Genomic DNA, 20662 nt, shown 5'->3' with positions numbered 1-20662 from the left:
ACGCCAACAACATAAAAAGAAGCCTACAGCACCTAGTATTCAGAGGCGGTCTCCCATCCAGGTATTAACAAGGCGCGACCCTTTCTAGCCTCTGAGATCAGCGGAGATTGGGCCCTTTTTAGGGTGATATGCCCATAGGTAATCTCTTTGGGCACTCTCATCCCTCTTGAAAAATGCCAAGATAGTCAGCCTGGGAAACAAGCGAAAAAGATAGCAGGTCAACGCCAACAACATAAAAAGAAGAATACGGCACCTGGTATTCCAAGGCCGTCTCCCATTCAAGTACTAACTAGGCCCAACCCTTCTTAGCCTCTGAGATCAGAAGAGATAGGGTGCTTTCAGGTTGATGCGGCTGTAAGCGATCTCTTTAGGCACTCTCAACCCTCTTGACAAATGCCAAGATGATCACTTTGGGAAACAAGCGAAAAAAACAGGTCAACACCAACAACATAAAAAGAAGCCTACAGCACCTAGTATTCCCAGGCGGTCTCCCATCCAGGTATTAACAAGGCGCGACCCTTTCTAGCCTCTGAGATCAGCGGAGATTGGGCACTTTCAGGGTGATATGCCCATAGGTAATCTCTTTGGGCACTCTCATCCCTCTTGAAAAATGCCGAGATAGTCAGCCTGGGAAACAAGCGAAAAAAAGCAGGTCAATGCCAACAACATAAAAAGAAGAATACGGCACCTGGTATTCCAAGGCCGTCTCCCATTCAAGTACTAACTAGGCCCAACCCTTCTTAGCCTCTGAGATCAGAAGAGATAGGGTGCTTTCAGGGTGATGCGGCTGTAAGCGATCTCTTTAGGCACTCTCAACCCTCTTGACAAATGCCAAGATGATCACTTTGGGAAACAAGCGAAAAAAACAGGTCAACACCAACAACATAAAAAGAAGCCTGCGGCATCTGGAAAACCCAGGCGGTCTCCCATCCAGGTACAAACCAGGCCCAACCCTGCTTAGCCTCTGAGACCAAACGAGATTGGGCGCTTTCAGGGTGTTGTGCCCATAGGCAATTTCTTTGTGCACTCTCAACCCTCTTGACACATGCCAAGATGGTCACCTTGGGAAACAAGGGAAAAAAAACAGGTCAACGCCGACAACATAATGAGAAGCCTACGGCACCTGGTTTTCCCAGGCTGTCTCCCATCCAGGTACTAACCAGGCCCATCGCTGCTTAGCCTCCGAGATCAGATGAGATTGGGCTCTTTCAGGGTGATTTGGCCGTAGCCACTCTCTTTGGGCACTCTGAAGCCTCTTGACAAAGGCCAAGATGGTCACCTTGGGAAACAAGCTAAAAAAAACAGGTCAAAGCCAACAACATAAAAAGAAGCCTACGGCATCCAGTATTCCCAGGCGATCTCCCAATCAAGACACTAACCAGACCAGATCCTTCTATGGCACCTGGTCTTCCCAGGCAGTCTCCCATCCAGGTATTAACCAGGCCTGACACTGCTTAGCCTCTGAAATCAGACGAGATCGGGTGCTTTCAGGTTGATGTGGCCGTAAGCGTTCTCTTCAAGACACGCCCAACCCTCTTGACAAATGCCAAGATGGTCGCCTTGAGAAACAAGCGAAAAAAACAGGTCAAAGCCAACAACATAAAAAGAAGCCTATGGGCTTACAGCGGACCTTAAAAGATGGGACCCACTAGCTCTGTCATGGTTCGGACGCTGTAATGTGTTGAAGATGAACGCGATGCCACGACTTCTGTATCAACTACAAGCCTTACCTATCAAAATACCCCAGACTTTCTTTCATGCGATTCGCTCAATCTTTATCAAGTTCCTCTGGCGCGGCAAACATACGCGTATTGGTAGGGCAATGCTATTGCGACCGAAATTGCGGGGAGGTATTGGCTTCCCTGACCCTGCTCTATATTACACAGCGACGCACATGACACGGGTGGTTGACTGGTCCCGGCATGGGGAACTGAAGCTATGGGTCAAGCTAGAGCAGGAGATGGCGTGGGTTCCACTGGCTGGTCTGCCTTGGGCGGGGAGGCCATTGGAGCCCTGTGTGACTACTCACCCGTTAATTGGCCCCTCGCTCGCCGAGATGGATCGTTTTTTTCACCTTCCCCACCTGACTAACTTCCCTTCTCCTATGACCCCAATTATTGGACATCCTAGATTCCCTCCGGGCCTGTCTGACCAGGCCTTTACCAGGCAAGCCCCGAAAGGGCTTCTGAGAGCAGCCCTATTTCTTGGACCCGCGGGCTGGATTCCCACGGGGACCATACTGCTAGAGCAAGTACCTGTTGCATTGGATAGCTGGAGAGCGCCCAATCTCGTCTGATCTCGGAGGCTAAACAGTGTCGGGCCTGGTTAGTACCTGGATGGGAGACCGCCTGGGAATACCAGGTGCCATAGGCTTCTTTTTATGTTGTTGGCTTTGACCTGTTTTTTTCGCTTGTTTCTCAAGGCGACCATCTTGGCGTTTGTCAAGAGGGTTGAGAGTGCCTAAAGAGATCGCTTACAGCCGCATCACCCTGAAAGCACCCTATCTCTTCTGATCTCTGAGGCTAAGAAGGGTTGGGCCTAGTTACTACTTGTATGGGAGACGGCCTTGGAATACCAGGTGCCGTATTCTTCTTTTCATGTTGTTGGCATTGACCGTTTTTTTTCCGCTTGTTTCCCAGGGTGACTATCGTGGCATTTTTCCAATGAGAGTGCCCAAAGAGATTGCCTATGGGCACATCACCCTGAAAGTGCCCAATCTCCTCTGATTTCAGAGGCTAGAAAGGGTCGCGCCTTGTTAATACCTGGATGGGAGACCGCCTGGGAATGCCAGATGCTGCAGGCTTCTTTTTATGTTGTTGGTGTTGACCTGTTTTTTTCGCTTGTTTCCCAAAGTAATCATCTTGGCATTTGTCAAGAGGGTTGAGAGTGCCTAAAGAGATCGCTTACAGCCGCATCACCCAGAAAGCACCCTATCTCTTCTGATCTCTGAGGCTAAGAAGGGTTGGGCCTAGTTACTACTTGTATGGGAGACGGCCTTGGAATACCAGGTGCCGTATTCTTCTTTTCATGTTGTTGGCGTTGACCGTTTTTTTTTCGCTTGTTTCCCAGGGTGACTATCTTGGCATTTTTCCAATGAGAGTGCCCAAAGAGATTGCCTATGGGCACATCACCCTGAAAGTGCCCAATCTCCTCTGATTTCAGAGGCTAGAAAGGGTCGCGCCTTGTTAATACCTGGATGGGAGACCGCCTGGGAATACTAGGTGCTGTAGGCTTCTCTTAATGTTGTTGGCGTTGACTTGTTATTTTTGTTTGTTTCCCAAGGTGACCATCTTGGCGTTTGTCAAGAGGGTTGAGCGTGCCTGAAAAAATCTACTATGGCAGCATCACCCTGAAAGAGCCCAATCTCATTTGATCTCAGAGGCTAAGCAGGGTTGGGACCTGGTTAGTACCTGGATGGGACACCGCCTGGGATTTCTCGATGCCATAGGCTTTTTTTTTAAGTTCTTTTTTGCTTGTTTCCCAAGGTGACCATCTTGGCGTTTGTCAAGAGGGTTGAAAGTGCCTGAAGAGATTGCCTACGGGCACATCACCCTGAAAGCACCCAATCTCGTTTGATGTTGTCGGCTAAGAAGAGTCTGGCCTTGTTAGTACCTGGATGGGAGACCGCCTGGGAATACCAGGTGTCGTAGGCTTCTTTTTATGTTATTGGCGTTGACCTGTTTTTTTTTCCGCTTGTTTCCCAAGGTGACCATCTTGGTGTTTGTCAAGAGGGTTGAGAGTGCCTGAAGAGATTGCCTATGGCCACATCACTCTGAAAGCACCCAATCTCGTCTGATCTTGGAGGCTAAGAAGAGTCAGGCCTGCTTAGTACCTGGATGGGAGACCACCTGGGAATACCAGTTATTGTAGGCTTCTTTTTATGTTGTTGGCGTTGATTCGTTTTTTTTTTTTCGCTTGTTTCCCAAGGTGACCATCTTGGCATTTGTCAAGAGGGTTGAGAGTGCCTAAAGAGATCGCTTACAGCAGCATCACCCTGAAAGAGCCCTATCTCTTCTCTTCTCTGAGGCTAAGAAGGGTTGGGCCTAGTTAGTACCTGGATGGGAGATGGCGTTGGAATACCAGGTGCCGTATTCTTCTTTTTATGTTGTTGACATTGACCTGTTTTTTTTTCGCTTGTTTCCCAAGGTGACTATTTTGGCATTTGTCAAGAGGGTTGAGAATGCCCAAAGAGATTGCCTATGGGCACATAAGCCTGAAAGCGCCTGATCTCCTCTGATCTCAGAAGCTAAACAGGGTTGGGCCTTGCTAGTATCTGGATTGGAGACCACCTGGGAATACTAGGTGCTGTAGGCTTCTTTTTATGTTGTTGGCCTTGACCTGTTTTTTTTTCCCAAGGTGACCATCTTGGTGTTTGTCAAGAGGGTTGAGAGTGCCCGAAGAGATCACCTACGGCCCCATCACCCTGAAAGCGCCCAATCTCATCTGATCTCGGAGGCTAAACAGTGTCGGGCCTGGTTAGTACGTGGATGGGAGACCGCCTGGGAATACCAGGTGCCATAGGCTTCTTTTTCTATTTTTATTTTTATTTTTTTATTTTGTAGTATGCGACATACAATGCAAAGGCAACTTCAAAGAATGTGTGATACAAATAGTTACAAACAAACGATCATATTGCATGGATATCAGAGCCAATGGTAAGAAGTCCGAGGAGAATAGCACGTGTACAGCTTTGCGGTCATATCAAGATGAGATTAAAGCTCCATCTCGTTGGGATCCTCTACCACTTAAAATATTATTGATACTAGCCCTGCTACCCTCGAAGAGTTTCGATATCCATAGATAGGGGAAGAGTATTGTGTAGTAGTCAAATGAGGTCGGAACATACCATTTTCTTTTCCCTTTTTTGAGTTAAGAAGGGAAATAGTAGAACTGAAAGGAGGGAGAAGGGGAAAGAGAAGATTGGGGAAGGAAATGGCAGAAAAGGAAAAGAAGGGGTAAGGGGGTGTCGTGGGTAGAGTGGATAGGGTGGGGTCCCCTCCCAGGGAGCAAGAGACGCCCTCGGTTTACCAGCTCATCAGCTGTCCAACGCTTGGAACAGCGATCTCCAACGATCACCATGAGCTTACTATGTCTCGCGGAGGTATTCTTCCGAAAAGCACAACTGTTCCAGTAGAACCATCTGTTCCCATGCTCCTCCGTTTTATCCCTCATTGTGGCAGTCAGGTCTTCCATTCGTTCAATATCATTTACCCTTGCGAACCACTGGGTCACCTTTGGAGCAGTTGCTGTTTCCACTGACTTGGAATGCAGGCCCTAGCTGCATTGAGGAGATGTTTAAGTAAGGACTTATGATAACGCTTTCTCGACATAGGAGTTAGATTGAGAAGAACTGCTGTGGGATCATTGGCTAAGGAAATGTCTGTGAACTTGTGGATGAGTCTCAGGACAGGCTGCCAGAATGTTTGTAATTTAGGGCATTCCCAGAAAATGTGGAGAATGGTGCCAGCCTGTTGCTCACAGCGCCAGCAGCGGTCAGATTGACCGGGGAATATTTTGGCCAACACCGCCAGTGTACGATACCAGCATGTGATCAGCTTATATGAGATCTCCTGATATTTACTGCAGAGTGACGACTTATGGGCGAAAAAGAGTATTCTGTCCTTCTGTGGTTTGGAGAATGTAGTTTGTAAGTCCCTTTTCCATTTAGCTAGGAAGGGCGGATCCGTGGAGGATTGTGCGTCTGTCAGGATTTGGTAGGACCTAGAGAGGGAACCACGAATTGGGCCATCATCCAGGCAAAGTTTCTCGAAGGGGTGGAATTGTCTAGAGAAGAACGAATGGTTAGGTAGTGATCCGAGGAAATGGATGAGCTGTCTAGCTCTCCAGCTATCCAATGCAACAGGTACTTGCTCTAGCAGTATGGTCCCTGTGGGAATCCAGCCCGTGGGTCCAAGAAATAGGGCTGCTCTCAGAAGCCCTTTCAGGGCTTGCCTGGTAATGGCCTGGTCAGACAGGCCCGGAGGGAATCTAGGATGTCCAATAATTGGGGTCATAGGAGAAGGGAAGTTAGTCAGGTGGGAAAGGTGAAAAAAACGATCCATCTCGGCGAGCGAGGGGCCAATTAACGGGTGAGTAGTCACACAGGACTCCAATGGCCTCCCCGCCCAAGGCAGACCAGCCAGTGGAACCCGCGCCATCTCCTGCTCTAGCTTGACCCATAGCGTCAGTTCCCCATGCCGGCACCAGTCAACCACCCGTGTCATGTGCGTCGCTGTGTAATATAGAGCAGGGTCCGGGAAGCCAATACCTCCCCGCAATTTTGGTCGCAATAGCATTGCCCTACCAATACGCGTATGTTTGCCACGCCAGAGGAACTTGATAAAGATTGAGCGAACCGCATGAAAGAAAGTCTGGGGTATTTTGATAGGTAAGGCTTGTAGTAGATACAGAAGTCGTGGCATCGCGTTCATCTTCAACACATTACAGCGTCCGAACCATGACAGAGCTAGTGGGTCCCATTTTTTAAGGTCCGCTGTAAGCCCATAGGCTTCTTTTTATGTTGTTGGCTTTGACCTGTTTTTTTCGTTTGTTTCTCAAGGCGACCATCTTGGCGTTTTTGAAGAGGGTTGGGCGTGTCTTGAAGAGAACGCTTACGGCCACATCACCCTGAAAGCACCCGATCTCGTCTGATTTCAGAGGCTAAGCAGTGTCAGGCCTGGTTAGTACTTGGATGGGAGACTGCCTAGGAAGACCAGGTGCCATAGAAGGATCTGATCTGGTTAGTGTCTTGATTGGGAGATCGCCTGGGAATACTGGATGCCGTAGGCTTCTTTTTATGTTGTTGGCTTTGACCTGTTTTTTTTAGCTTGTTTCCCAAGGTGATCATCTTGGCCTTTGTCAAGAGGCTTCAGAGTGCCCAAAGAGAGTGCCTACAGCCAAATCACCCTGAAAGAGCCCAATCTCATCTGATCTCGGAGGCTAAGCAGCGATGGGCCTGGTTAGAACCTGGATGGGAGACAGCCTGGGAATACTAGGTGCCGTAGGCTTCTCATTATGTTATCGGCGTTGACCTGTTTTTTTTCCCTTGTTTCCCAAGGTGACCATCTTGGCATGTGTCAAGAGGGTTGAGAGTGCACAAAGAAATTGCCTACGGACACAACACCCTGAAAGCGCCCAATCTCGTCTGGTCTCAGAGGCTAAGCATGGTTGGCCCTGGTTTGTACCTGGATGGGAGACCGTCTGGGTTTTCCAGATGCCGCAGGCTTCTTTTTATGTTGTTGGTGTTGACCTGTTTTTTTCGCTTGTTTCCCAAAGTGATCATCTTGGCATTTGTCAAGAGGGTTGAAAGTGCCTAAAGAGATCGCTTACAGCCACATCACCCTGAAAACACCCTATCTCTTCTGATCTCAGAGGCTAAGAAGGGTTGGGCCTAGTTAGTACTTGAATGGGAGACAGCCTTGGAATACCAGGTGCCGTATTCTTCTTTTTATGTTGTTGGCGTTGACCTGTTTTTTTCCGCTTGTTTCCCAGGGTGACTATCTTTGCATTTTTCAAGAGGGAAGAGAGTGCCCAAAGAGATTGCCTATGGGCACATCACCCTGAAATCGCCAAATCTCCGCTGATCTCAGTGGCTAGAAAGGGTCGTGCCTTGTTAATACCTGGATGGGAGACCGCCTGGGAATACTAGGTGCTGTAGGCTTCTTTTTATGTTGTTGGCGTTGACTTGTTTTTTTTGTTTGTTTCCCAAGGTGACCATCTTGGCGTTTGTCAAGAGGGTTGAGCGTGCCTGAAAAAATCTACTATGGCTGCATCACCCTGAAAGAGCCAAATCTCATTTGATCTCAGAGGCTAAGCAGGGTTGGGACCTGGTTAGTACCTGGATGGGAGACCGCCTGGGATTTCTCGATGCCATCGGCTTTTATTTTAAGTTGTTGGCATTGACTTATTTTTATTTATTTTTTTTAATTCTTTTATTAAGTATAAGTAGAACAACATAAATATAACAGTCAACCATACAGCATGACCCAGGGTCACAATTACACGGTAACAAAAAATAGGCAGCCAAATAACTCTGAGTTCTCAGAGGGGAGTCCTACAGTTTCATGCAGAAAAGAGAGAAACCCCACCTCCGACATGTAGTACAGTATAACTAGTGCAGCTCCGTTCGGACAAATGTAATCATGGAGAACAACTGGGACCACAGCGAGCCAGCTTATCATGACCTATGTGAACCAGAGTAAAATATGAGCCGGTCGTGTCCAGAACCCTGGGGTTCTTCTGGGTCCCAAAGGCTAGTAAGGAGACAAGGCATAGTCAAAAGGGAGGACGGGGGGAGAAGAGAGTGCAAAGACGGAGAGAGAGGAGGGGGGGATGGCGGCGGGGGAAAAAAATAAAAATAAAGACAAAAAGGGAGGGGGGGGGGGAATGCCACCCAGGGCAGACATGGCCTACGTAGGTAAGCGTTAGATGTTCAGTCGTTTTCTGGGACAGGGGCACTGCTCACCACCCGAATGTAGTCTCGAGTACCAGTAAAATACCTCCAGGGCCTCCATGTAACACTAAATGCCTCTTCAGTGTTGTGAAGGGTGGCGGTCAATTTCATCCGGAGAATATGATTGACTTTGGAATACCACAGCACCTTGGATGGGGGCTGAGGCTGCCTCCACAGTGTGGGAATGCAGGCCCGGGCGGCATTCAGGAGTTGCATCGTGAGGGTTTTTTTGTATTTTCGAACAGGCTGTTCGGTCAAGTGTAGAAGGCACGCTGCTGGGTTGTCTGCGATATCTACATTTGTGAGAGTTTTTATCATCCCGGTCACCTCCACCCAAAGGTTCCTCAAGGCCGGGCATGCCCAGAAAATGTGTCCCATGGTCCCCGTATCTGAATTGCACCTCCAACAAACATCTGGGATCGATCTATTCATTTTATTCGGAAGGTATGGGACTCTATACCAGCGTGAGACTATCTTGTATCCTGATTCTTGATATTGGTTTGCGATGGAAGCTTTATGTACTAAGGTCAGGATCTTCCCTATCTGTTGTGGGGTAAATGTGATGCCTAAGTCCCCCTCCCATTTGTGGATAAATGGTGGGGTCGACTCCTCCTCCTGACTACTCAATAGGTTGTACAGGAGGGAGAGGGTGTGTCGCACAGGTTCCCTTTTGTGACAGATGGATTCATAGGGCGTCAGGTCTCTAGGAGTGTAGGGGGCCCTTTGTATGGCCAGAAGAAAGTGACAGATTCCCCACCACTGTCAACTGTCGCAGTTTCTTGTTGGTAAATCCCGGTGGGAAGTCTGGATTACCTATAACCGGAGTCATTGGTGATGGCAGGGGAGCAATGTGTGTGCAGCGGAACAACCTCCGCACAACAGCCAACGTAGCTCCCAGTACGGGGTGATCTCTGAGGTCTTTTGGTAGGGAGGACAGGAAACACGGGGAGGTCAATAGGGGAATGGATCCATCCTCAATCTCCATCTCCACCCACTGCTTGTGTGGGCCATTACAATGCCAATCAACGACTCTCGCTAGCAGAGTCGCTCTGTAGTATTGTCTCAGATCTGGGAGACCCAGACCCCCTTTGTCCTTTGGTCTGGCAAGCAATTGCAAACGGGCTCTGGGCAGTTTGCGCGCCCAAATAAAGTCCCAGAGCAGCACCTGCAGTTGTCTGAAAAAAATTGGGGGTAACCGGATTGGTAATGTCTGGAACAAGTATAAGATCCGCGGGAGGGCTGTCATTTTGAATGCATTACAGCGCCCGAACCAGGTCAGTGTTAAAGCATGCCAGTTTCCCAAATCAGATTTCAGTCTATTCAGGAGAGGGACAAAATTAAGCGGGTACAATTGCGCCAAATCCGCTGCGATGTCAACGCCCACGTAACGTATAGATTTTTCAGCTCAGTAGAACCGATATATTCAATACAGCCGACTTGGCGCAATTGATTTTATAGTTTGATAGGCTGCCGTATCGCCGGAGAGCCGCGAGTATATTGGGAAGGGAAATGTGTGGATTGGAGAGGAAAAAAATTAGATCGTCAGCGTACGCCGCAATTTTGTGGTGTGCCGAGGGTTTGGATATGCCAGTAATATTCGGGTCATTCCGAACGTGACACATAAGTGGTTCCAGTCACCCGTACCGCTGCCGACGGGACGGGTGCCAGCTCATCATGTTGGGGCCAAGACCTATATGTTCCAGGGTGGCTTGCAAAAAGTGCCAGGCCACCCTGTTAAAGGCCTTCTCCGCATCCGTTGACAACATAAGCAAGGGCCTTCCCTGTACATGCGCTGCATGGATTAAACGGAGGACTCGAGCCGTATTGTCTCTAGCTTCCGACTTATTTTTTATTTTTTTGCTTGTTTCCCAAGGTGACCATCTTTGCCTTTGTCAAGAGGGTTGAAAGTGCCTGAAGAGATTGACTACGGGCACATCAGCCTGAAAGCACCCAATCTCGTTTGATGTTGGAGGCTAAGAAGAGTCAGGCCTTGTTAGTACCTGGATGGGAGACCGCCTGGGAATACCAGGTGTTGTAGACTTCTTTTTAGATTGTTGGCGTTGAGCTGCTTTTTTTCTCGCTTGTTTCCCAAAGTGACCATCTTGGTGTTTGTCAAGAGGGTTGAGAGTGCCTGAAGAGATTGCCTATGGCCACATCACTCTGAAAGCACCCAATCTCGTCTGATTCTTGGAGGCTAAGAAGAGTCGGGCCTGGTTAGCACCTGGATGGGAGACCACCTGAGAATACCAGTTATTGTAGGCTTCTTTTTATGTTGTTGGCATTGATTCATTTTTTTTTTCGCTTGTTTCCCAAGGTGACCATCTTGGCATTTGTCAAGAGGGTTGAGAGTGCCCAAAGAGATCGCTTACAGCAGGATCACCCTGAAAGAGCCCTATCTCTTCTCTTCTCTGAGGCTAAGAATGGTTGGTTCTAGTTAGTACCTGGATGGGAGATGGCGTTGGAATACCAGGTGCCGTATTCTTCTTTTTATGTTGTTGACATTGACCTGTTTTTTTTTCGCTTGTATCTCAAGGTGACTATCTTGGCATTTGTCAAGAGGGTTGAGAGTGCCCAAAGAGATTGCCTATGGGCACATAACCCTGAAAGCGCCCGATCTTCTCTGATCTCAGAGGCTAAACAGGGTTGGGCCTTGCTAGTACCTGGATTGGAGACCACCTGGGAATACTAGGTGCTGTAGGCTTCTTTTTATGTTGTTGGCCTTGATCTGTTTTTTTTTTTCACTTTTTTCCCAAGGTGACCATCTTTGCGTTTGTCAAGAGGGTTGAGAGTGCCGGAAGAGATCACCTACGGCCCCATCACCCTGAAAGCGCCCAATCTCGTCTGATCTCGGAGGCTAAACAGTGTTGGGCCTGGTTAGTACCTGGATGGGAGACCGCCTGGGAATACCAGGTGCCATAGGCTTCTTTTTATGTTGTTGGCTTTGACCTGTTTTTTTGCTTGTTTCTCAAGGCGACCATCTTGGCGTTTGTCAAGAGGGTTGGGCGTGTTCTTTTGGGGGCGTGGCCTGACACAAATGGCGACAGATGTTAGATTGTAAGCTCCTGATACCTGCGGAGCCATCCACGCGATCCGGTGCCCAATCCCTGCTCAAGCCACCTCGGCCGGCTAGTTGGAGCCCGCAGCGGTGTCCCAGGCCTATATTGCAGCGCTCGGCGGCCCGCTGACTCCGCGGATCCGCCGCATTGCCGTCCGCCGGCCGCCGCCATCTTTCTGCCCCGAGGCCTCCCGGAAAAGCCTTGGCCCTGCTGCCTGCAGAGGTGAGAGACCTCCATCGGTCCCCCCACGTTGTCCACCCTCCTGCCAGGATCCCTCCGGTGGCGTTCCCTGGACTCTGGGGCGCTCGGGGAGGCCGCGGCCGGTTCCGGCCCAGTGAGGCCTACTAAGGCCTACGGATCCCCGGTGTTTCCTGCGGCCCCCACCCGGGATCGTGCTCCGCGGCCGTTCCGGCCTACCACCACGGCCGAGGGTCCTGCAGTTCTACCGGACAGGTGGACTAGAGATGGCTGAGTAGGGGGCACTTTCTTTTTGGAGCGCCCGGTCGCCTCTCGACCACCCCGACCATTTCAGTGCCTTACAGAGCACTATGCACTTCGCTAAGAAGAAGGGAGCCAAGCGGAACAACAAACTGTTCAAATCGGCGCCTCAAACCCCGACCTCCGGAGAGCTTAGCCGGTTATTTCACCGCCAGCAATTTCTATCCCCGGAGGCCAAGATGGCGGCGACTCGCACGGAGGAGGAGAGCGTGTCCCCAGGTCCAGCACCACTCTCGCATACAGAGCATACACCAGCAGATGGCTATCGGGAATTTCCGCCGGACCTCCACCCCATGGACGACGAACTGAGGCGGGCTGCCGTGCCGACAGGCGGAGTGGACGCTGAACTGCGTATGCTGCTCCAAGCGTTGCCGACGAAGGCGGACATAACCGCTCTGATAGGGACTGTGGAGGCGGCTCACCGCAAAGAGATGGCGGCAGTTAAGGCAGACGTATCGGCGCTTAATTCTAGGGTGGAGGCGGGGGAGACCTCTCTGGCTGCTTTTGAACAACGTGTAGCGGCGGTGGATAGACTCCAGGAGGCACACGCAGAGACTCTGGTGGCACAACAACTCCACTTGGAGGAAATGGAGGATAGGAGTCGCAGGAACAACCTGCGACTCCGGGGCTTACCTGAGGCTACAGGCCCTGAAGACTTGCAGGATACCGCTCTTGCTATCTTCCGCGCTATAGAAGGCATCGAGCTCCCGGACCGGGTGGAGATCGACCGGATACACAGAGCGCTAGGCCCTAAACCTACGGACCCCCTGCGGCCCCGAGATGTTATCTGCAGGATCCACCACTATCCTCATAAGGAACAGATCCTACGCAAAGCCTGGAACGCCGGGGACCTGGAATTTGATGGGGCCGACCATTAAGATCCTCCCGGACCTTTCCCGCCCCACCCTGCAAAGACGAGCCATGCTGCGGCCGCTGCTTGACCTTGCTCGCAGAAGAAATATAACTTACCGCTGGGGATATCCGCTTTCAGTGACATTTAAGAAAGATCAGAGATCGTTTACTTTGCGGAAACCTGAATCCCTGCCTGCCCTCTTTACCTTTCTTGGTTCAGAGCCGGTGAGGATGCCTGACTGGCTGGCTTTCCTCCCACGACCGCAAGGACAACCGAGTAAGTCTGGACAAGGAGCTGCAGTGCCTCCCGGATTACAAAGAGGTCGTCGCCGACCTAGAGCGGTCTCTCAGGAGGATGTCCGTGAATCTTGATCTGGCTCCCGGGTGCTACCGCCCAACCTCGTTTGACCGTAATCGGATGATCCCAACCCCAGGTTCGGAACTCACCTGCTCAGTTAAGTTTTTGTTTCTTATCTTTGCCCCTACATTTCCAGTTACCTTTGCACCTTGACTGCCACCTGGCTCCCTCATGGTCCCCTGGCACCACCCCCCCCCCCTTTTTTTTTTTCTCTTTTTGGTGGGCTACCCGCCCCGAGGTGTTGAATGATCCTACCTGCATTTTACCAGCCCCCCCCCTCCGGGGAACTGTGAGGAGCTACGCCCCCACCCCTCGGTTGACGTATTTGACTTGCTGACTCTGCCCTGCCCGTCTGCCGTGGGACATCCCTTCTCAGTTACGGCAGGAACATTCCACGCTCCAGCGCCTAACCGGGGAGGACACCCTTTGCCACCGTTGGATGGGTGGGGATGGCTGCCGTGAAATCCCCCCATTGGCAACGGCCCTGAGAGTTGCAGTCATGTGAACCCCTCGGCTGGACATACGGACAGGTAGCCTGGACGGATGAGGAATGGGTTTGACATGTCTGCGCGCATGGAGCCCTGATGCCATGGGGGTTCTGGGGGCATGGGCATCCACTGGATTACGGACGCATTGAAAGATTCTGTCGCAGGTGTGTGTTTAGTTGGGGGCTCAGGTCGGGCTACCAGGCCGTTGGGCACCATTTGGCTGGCTACTTGTCCTGTATTAGGAGCCGATCTGGCTGACGATCGGCAGGCTATCTGGGGAGGGTTGACAGTCTCCTACATGGCCTGGTAGATACAGGATTAACAGCCCTCTTGCTGCGGCAATTCCTACGTTTGGGGCCAGGTGTCTACCGAAAAGCAGGTACGAGGGGGACGTATACCGTGGGGAATGGGAACACCTGTTTCGTTCACTTTTTTCAGTTTTTATGCATTTGTTGTCTCCTTTTTTCTGGGTTGGGGGTTATCCCTGTTGCAATATTTTTGGAGTGATACATGTTTTTTCATTTTTATGATGTGTCGGGTGGGGAGGTGTGGCTGGGCGCTCTCTTTTTGAGCCCTGTCCTACCTCTCCCCCAAATAGGTTGGTATATGTCGCTGGGTTCTGCCACACGGCTCCCAAGCGCCATATGCAAATATTATACTGTGTAAGGGACAAGGTGTTAGACTTTGTCCCATTTTCCTGACTCTTTTTCTCTTTCTTCTTTTAACGTTTTTTCCTTTTCTTTCTGGTATCTGTTTTAACCTTCTGTTTCCTTCCCCTCTCTTCCCTTGCCCTTTCCTTCCCGGTCCTTTCCGCCACCCGCCCAACCCCCCCCCCCCCCCCGGGTCCCCTATGGCATTCGACAGACTTACAGTGATGTCCCTGAACGTTAAGGGTCTTAACACGCCGGAGAAGAGGCGTATTTTGTTAGATGATTTAAAACGGTCCCAGGTAGACGTAGCTTTTCTCCAGGAGACCCACTTTAAGGATAATAAGCTACCTTATTTACGAAATAAGCTTTTCCCGATTGCCTATCATTCCACAAACCCAACGGCTAAGTCCAAGGGAGTCTCCATACTGATATCCAGTAGGGTTCCCTGGAACTGCCAGAGCTACAATCTGGACCCCTCAGGACGGTTTGTCTTCCTTAAGGGTACGGTAGGCCTCACGCAGCTTACACTGGCAGCGATATATGCCCCTAATGACCACCAGGCCACCTTTCTGGAAGAGACTTTAGAACGTCTCCAAGACTTCAGAGAGGGCCAGTTGATTATAGGGGGAGACTTTAATGCCCCATTGACTCCCTCAGTGGACACTTCCTCCGGAAGGACCTCCATCCCCATAGGCCAACTCAAACGTATGTCTAAGACGTTCCATAAATCACAGCTGATAGACGTTTGGCGTCTGCAGCATTCGGGAGAGCGTGACTATACCTACTATTCCTCTGTACACCGGGTATACACTAGGATAGACTACTTCCTGATCCCCCATGCGCACCTACATGCCATTGAACACACGTCTATTGGACTTAGGACCTGGTCTGACCATGCACCTATATTTTTGACATACCGTATATCTGATCACGCCTCTTCCAGACACCGATTCTGGCGTCTGAACGAGAGCCTCCTGCAGGCACCGGAGGTGCTGGCGGAGGTGTCTAGGGAGCTGCATTGTTACTTCCAGGAGAATGCCCGACCTGGTTGTATGCCTGGGATTTTGTGGGAGGCTCACAAACCAGTGATTAGGGGGATCCTTATTAAGCATGGGGCCCGCATTAAACGGGAGCGTACCCAACAACTTACCCAACTCTTACAGAAACTTGCTGTTGCTGAGGGCAAACATAAGCATAATCCCACACTGTCCTCGGAGTCTGACTTGACAACCTTACGGAAACAGATCAACGATCTCCTCCACTACAGAGCTAAGGCACATTTACAGATCTGCCGTAGAACGACATATGAATCAGGGGACAAATGCGGGAAATTGTTGGCAAGAATGGTCAGAGACTTAAAACTTTCCACATACGTCCCTCATATTAACAAGGCAGGGGGCGAAAGGGCAATCCTGCCCACACATATTACACGGGAGTTTCACTCTTTCTACTCCACCCTGTACAACCTGCCTCTGGTGACAGCGCCCCAATCAGACATGGACGAATACGTTGCGACCTCTCACATGCCCTCTCTCGCCTGACACGCAGAGGATCTTAGACTCTCCCATAACTTTACCAGAACTCCAAACGGCCATGAAGTCCCTGAAGCCCGGGAAAGCGCCGGGTCCTGACGGCTATACCTTACAATACTACAGAACCCTATTCCCAGTATTAGGCCCCCAACTACTCACGGTCTTTAATGCCATGGGGTCGGGAGAAACGTTCGCCTCCGCTACCCTGGGTGCCCATATCTCCGTGATCCCTAAGGAGGGGAAGGACCCGGCGTCCTGTGGCAGTTATAGACCTATCTCGCTGCTGAACGTAGATCTCAAACTATTCACCAAAATACTGGCTACTCGGCTGGCATTGCATCTCCAGCAACTTATCCATCTGGATCAAGTGGGTTTTGTCCCGTCGAGGGAAGCTAGGGATAGTACCACCAAAGTGCTTAATTTGTTACATATTGTGAAATCAAAGAAGACCCCGTGTCTATTTTTAAACACTGAAGCCGAAAAGGCGTTCGACCGGGTTAACTGGTCGTTTATGTTTACAGTACTACGACATATCGGACTGGGGGAGGTGATGCTGAGCCGCATAGCTAGTATATATAGTAGTCCTACAGCCCAGGTGAAGGCCAACGGTATACTATCAGAACCTTTTAAGATCACCAATGGGACGAGACAGGGTTGCCCATTGTCCCCCCTCCTTTTCGCTCTGTCCTTGGAACCGTTTTTAGCCAAGATCAGAATGAACCCCGATATACAAGGGGTGGCAATTGGCCGACTGCACTGTAAGCTGTCAGCCTATGCGGATGATATGCTCTTCTCCATCACTAACCCAATAATTTCCCTTCCGAACCTCCTTAGTTCATTCGAGACTTACGGGAAACTCTCTAACCTTCGAATTAACTTTATTAAATCTGAGGCAATGGGGATATCTATTCCGGCACGTACTCTCTCGATGTTACAATCCACCTTCCGATTTAGATGGACGTCCTCTGCCTTGACTTACCTGGGCACGAAAATCCCAACTGACCTGTCTCGCATCTATGACTATAACTTTCCCCCTTTGTTGATACAGATTAGGGCACTGCTAGACACATGGCATAAGGGACTACACTCATGGTTTGGGAGATGCAATCTACTAAAAATGAGTGTGCTGCCCAAATTGTTATACCTCTTTCAGGCTCTCCCGATCAGAATACCTCCCACATATTTTAAACAGGTGCAGACCCTGTTTGTCCAATTTGTCTGGGCATACAAGAAACCGCGCATACCACGTGCCCAACTTTCTGCGCCCAAACGATATGGGGGACTGGCACTCCCCGATATTAGGAGATACTACCAAGCAATACACTTAGGCAGAATCGTGGACTGGGGGAGACATCAAGAATTGAAATTATGGGTACAGATAGAACAACGGCAGGTAAACATTCCCCTGCGTTCTGCGCTATGGTGTGGTGGCTCCCTCCCCCCTGAGATAAAATCGCATCCCTTGATAGCAATGACTTCAGGCGACACTCCAAAACTCCCTGACTACCAAAACCTCTCCCTTGACCCCGATTCTAGGTAACCATCGGTTCCCCCCCGGAAACTCACCTACACGCTTTCAGGCGCTGAGGGAGTCAGATTGTGTAACGGCTGCACGATTTGTGCGGCGAGATAGGTGGCCCTTGTTAACGGAGCTAACCGACCCAGCGGGCTCCTTCCAGCTCTCCTTCTGGGACGCAGTACAGATACACCATTTTCTTCAAAGCATCCCAAATCCCCAGTCTTACACACGACCGCTGACCCCATACGAGGAATTCCTCACAGGCACGGAACCAGTTTCTCGACTCCTCTCTAAAATGTACTCGACACTGAATACACCAGCCCACTCACCGAGCCTGGCGTGCTTGGACAAGTGGGAGGCGGAGCTTCAATGCACCTTTACTGCAGTCCAGAAACAGAATATAATTGACCATTCTCTTAAAACGTCACTGTGCACTAAAATACAAGAGACCAATTATAAAATCATGACCAGGTGGTATCTTACACCTAGTCGCCTACATGCCATTTTCCCAGACACGTCAGCAAGTTGCTGGCGATGTCATGAAGAGAGGGGGTCCATGTTACACATGTTTTGGTCCTGCCCTAAGTTGGCGCCTTTCTGGACTGCAGTGCGAACGGTGTCTCAAAAATTTACGGACCTGCTGATTCCCAACGACCCGGCGTTCTTTCTACTTCATGTGTCCACCCTGCCCCCGCCGAAGATACAAGAGATCTATACTGCGACACTTGACTAACGCTGCCAAATCCTGTATCCCCCTACTTTGGAAACAAGACTGTCCTCCGACCGTAGCAATGTGGTTGAGGAGGGTAGAAGACATGAATAAAATGGAGGACTTGGTGTTGACAGCGCAACACAGACAGGACACCTACAGGAAAACCTGGTCTCTCTGGAATATGTTCATACTTTCAGATGAAGGAAAGTCGCTGCTTGCGACTTGAGCTGTTGTGATTACATGGACACTAGGCAGTACACGGAGGTTCCAACCCCATGGACAGGTATCTCAGTCGCACGCCTCCCATTGTCCCTCCATGCCCCCCTTCTCTCCCGATCCTCCCCCCTCTCCCCTGTAACTTACCTTTCTTTCTTCTCTCATTCTTTTCTGGTAGCGATATGTCGGCCTATATTGTTTAGATTTTGGCTATACCAACAAACTGGACCTCGGGGACATATGGACCCTGGTTATATTCTCTTTCTTGTGCTGTTGGAATATGCACTGTATTTTATATCTTGTCAAGATGAGTGACTTGGAGGCTGCGACCTCCATTTTTTTGCTACCGCTGTATGTTAAACGGGCCCTTATCCCATTGATGAAAACTAATAAAATATATATTTGAAGAAAAAAAAAGGGTTGGGCGTGTCTTGAAGAGAATGCTTACAGCCACATCACCCTGAAAGCACCCGATCTCCTCTGATTTCAGAGGCTAAGCAGCGTCAGGCCTGGTTAGTACCTGGATGGGAGACTGCCTGGGAAGACCAGCTGCCATAGAAGGATCTGGCCTGGTTAGTGTCATGATTGGGAGATCGCCTGGGAATACCGGATGCCGTAGGCTTCTTTTTATGTTGTTGGCTTTGACCTGTTTTTTTTAGCTTGTTTCCCAAGGTGACCATCTCTGCCTTTGTCAAGAGGCTTCAGAGTGCCCAAAGAGAGTGCCTACGGCCAAATCAACCTGAAAGAGCCCAATCTTATCTGATCTCGGAGGCTAAGCAGCAATGGGCCTGGTCAGTATCTGGATGGGAGACAGCCTGGGAATACCAGGTGCTGTAGACTTCTCATTATGTTGTCGGCGTTGACCTGTTTTTTTTCCTTTTTTCCCAAGGTGACCATCTTGGCATTTATCAAGAGGGTTGAGAGTGCACAAAGAAATTGCCTATGGGCACAACACCCTGAAAGTTCCCAATCTCGTCTGGTCTCAGAGGCTAAGCAGGGTTGGGCCTGGTTTGTACCTGGATGGGAGACCACCTGGGTTTTCCAGATGCCGCAGGCTTCTTTTTATGTTGTTGGTGTTGACCTGTTTTTTTCGCTTGTTTCCCAAAGTGATCATCTTGGCATTTGTCAAGAGGGTTGAGAGTGCCTAAAGAGATCGCTTACAGCCGCATCACCCTGAAAGCACCCTATCTCTTCTGATCTCAGAGGCTAAGAAGGGTTGGGCCTAGTTAGTACTTGTATGGGAGACGGCCTTGGAATACCAGGTGCCGTATTCTTCGTTTTATGTTGTTGGCGTTGACCTGTTTTTTTTCGCTTGTTTCCCAGGGTGACTATCTTGGCATTTTTCAAGAGGGATGAGAGTGCCCAAAGAGATTGCCTATGGGCACATCACCCTGAAAGTGCCCGATCTCCTCTGATCTCTAAACAGGGTTGGGCCTTGCTAGTACCTGGATTGGAGACCACCTGGGAATACTAGGTGCTGTAGGCTTCTTTTTATGTTGTTGCCGTTGACCTATTTTTTTCTGCTTGTTCCCAAGGTGACCATCTTGGCGTTTGTCAAGAGAGTTGAGAGTGCCTGAAGATATTGGCTGTGGCCACATCACCCTGAATCTGTTCCATCTCGTCTGATCTTGGAGGCTAAGCAGGGTCGGGCCTGGTTAATGCCAGGATGGGAGACCGCCTGGGAATACCAGGTGTCGTAGGCTTCTTTTTTTTTTCAAATATAATTTTTTCTCCAAACAGGGGAAGATGGTCCCCCGAGTACATAATGCAACAGAGAAATACAGAGCAAAAAGCAGCTGAACAATACTTGATACAGGTATATTCGCAACGGTGAGTCTGCCTTCCATCAATCACAATGATTCGAGGCACGAATAAAGTACTGTACCAAGATCCAGGGTCACACAAACCCCAGGTCCCTCCTGCATAATCCATCCAGAGGGGGGTGTGGGGCCGTAATTCCCAATTTTCCACTTTTTCCAGAAGAGAGAGGGGGTGGAGGGGGTGAGAGATAGGAGAGGAAGGCAGAAAAGAGAAGGGGTGAAAGATCATGAAAGGAGAAGAGGGGACGAGACACGATGGCAGCCACTGTCCAAGGGGCCAGTCAAGGAAAGCTCAGAGCACTAATGCGATAGCAGGCGACATCCTTCCAGCGAGAATATAATGGTATTCCAGATGTCCCAGGTTTGTTTAAAAAATTCTTGTTTACCTTGTGATGTGAGGATCAAGTCCTCCATTTTTTTTAATGTCCTCTATTTTCCTAAGCCAGTGAGTAATGAAAGGGGGGGGACATTTTTTCCAATAGAGAGGGATGCAGGATTTCACTGCATTT

General features: G+C 49.9%; 10 pseudogenes; 9 read left to right on the top strand and 1 right to left on the bottom strand.

Annotated features, from left to right (window-relative positions):
* Positions 1-1111: 1111 nt before the first annotated feature.
* LOC143948091 (5S ribosomal RNA) lies at positions 1112-1230 on the bottom strand (annotated as a pseudogene).
* A 2524-nt stretch (positions 1231-3754) lies between these two features.
* LOC143948438 (5S ribosomal RNA) lies at positions 3755-3873 on the top strand (annotated as a pseudogene).
* Positions 3874-4195: 322 nt separating this feature from the next.
* On the top strand, positions 4196-4314 carry LOC143949506 (5S ribosomal RNA; annotated as a pseudogene).
* A 91-nt stretch (positions 4315-4405) lies between these two features.
* On the top strand, positions 4406-4524 carry LOC143947811 (5S ribosomal RNA; annotated as a pseudogene).
* A 2085-nt stretch (positions 4525-6609) lies between these two features.
* Positions 6610-6728, top strand: LOC143949799 (5S ribosomal RNA; annotated as a pseudogene).
* A 160-nt stretch (positions 6729-6888) lies between these two features.
* Positions 6889-7007, top strand: LOC143950002 (5S ribosomal RNA; annotated as a pseudogene).
* A 3587-nt stretch (positions 7008-10594) lies between these two features.
* LOC143949856 (5S ribosomal RNA) lies at positions 10595-10714 on the top strand (annotated as a pseudogene).
* A 320-nt stretch (positions 10715-11034) lies between these two features.
* LOC143950066 (5S ribosomal RNA) lies at positions 11035-11153 on the top strand (annotated as a pseudogene).
* Positions 11154-11255: 102 nt separating this feature from the next.
* LOC143946872 (5S ribosomal RNA) lies at positions 11256-11374 on the top strand (annotated as a pseudogene).
* Positions 11375-19917: 8543 nt separating this feature from the next.
* On the top strand, positions 19918-20036 carry LOC143950094 (5S ribosomal RNA; annotated as a pseudogene).
* The last annotated feature ends 626 nt before the right edge of the window (positions 20037-20662 follow it).

Source organism: Lithobates pipiens, unplaced genomic scaffold (genome assembly GCF_037356315.1).
Source record: "Lithobates pipiens isolate NorthernLeopardFrog02 unplaced genomic scaffold, aLitPip1_a1.2 Scaffold_30, whole genome shotgun sequence".
Classification (NCBI taxonomy): Eukaryota; Metazoa; Chordata; class Amphibia; order Anura; family Ranidae; genus Lithobates; species Lithobates pipiens.
Note: the sequence above shows the minus strand (reverse complement) of the source record. Positions and strands in the feature narration are given on the sequence as shown.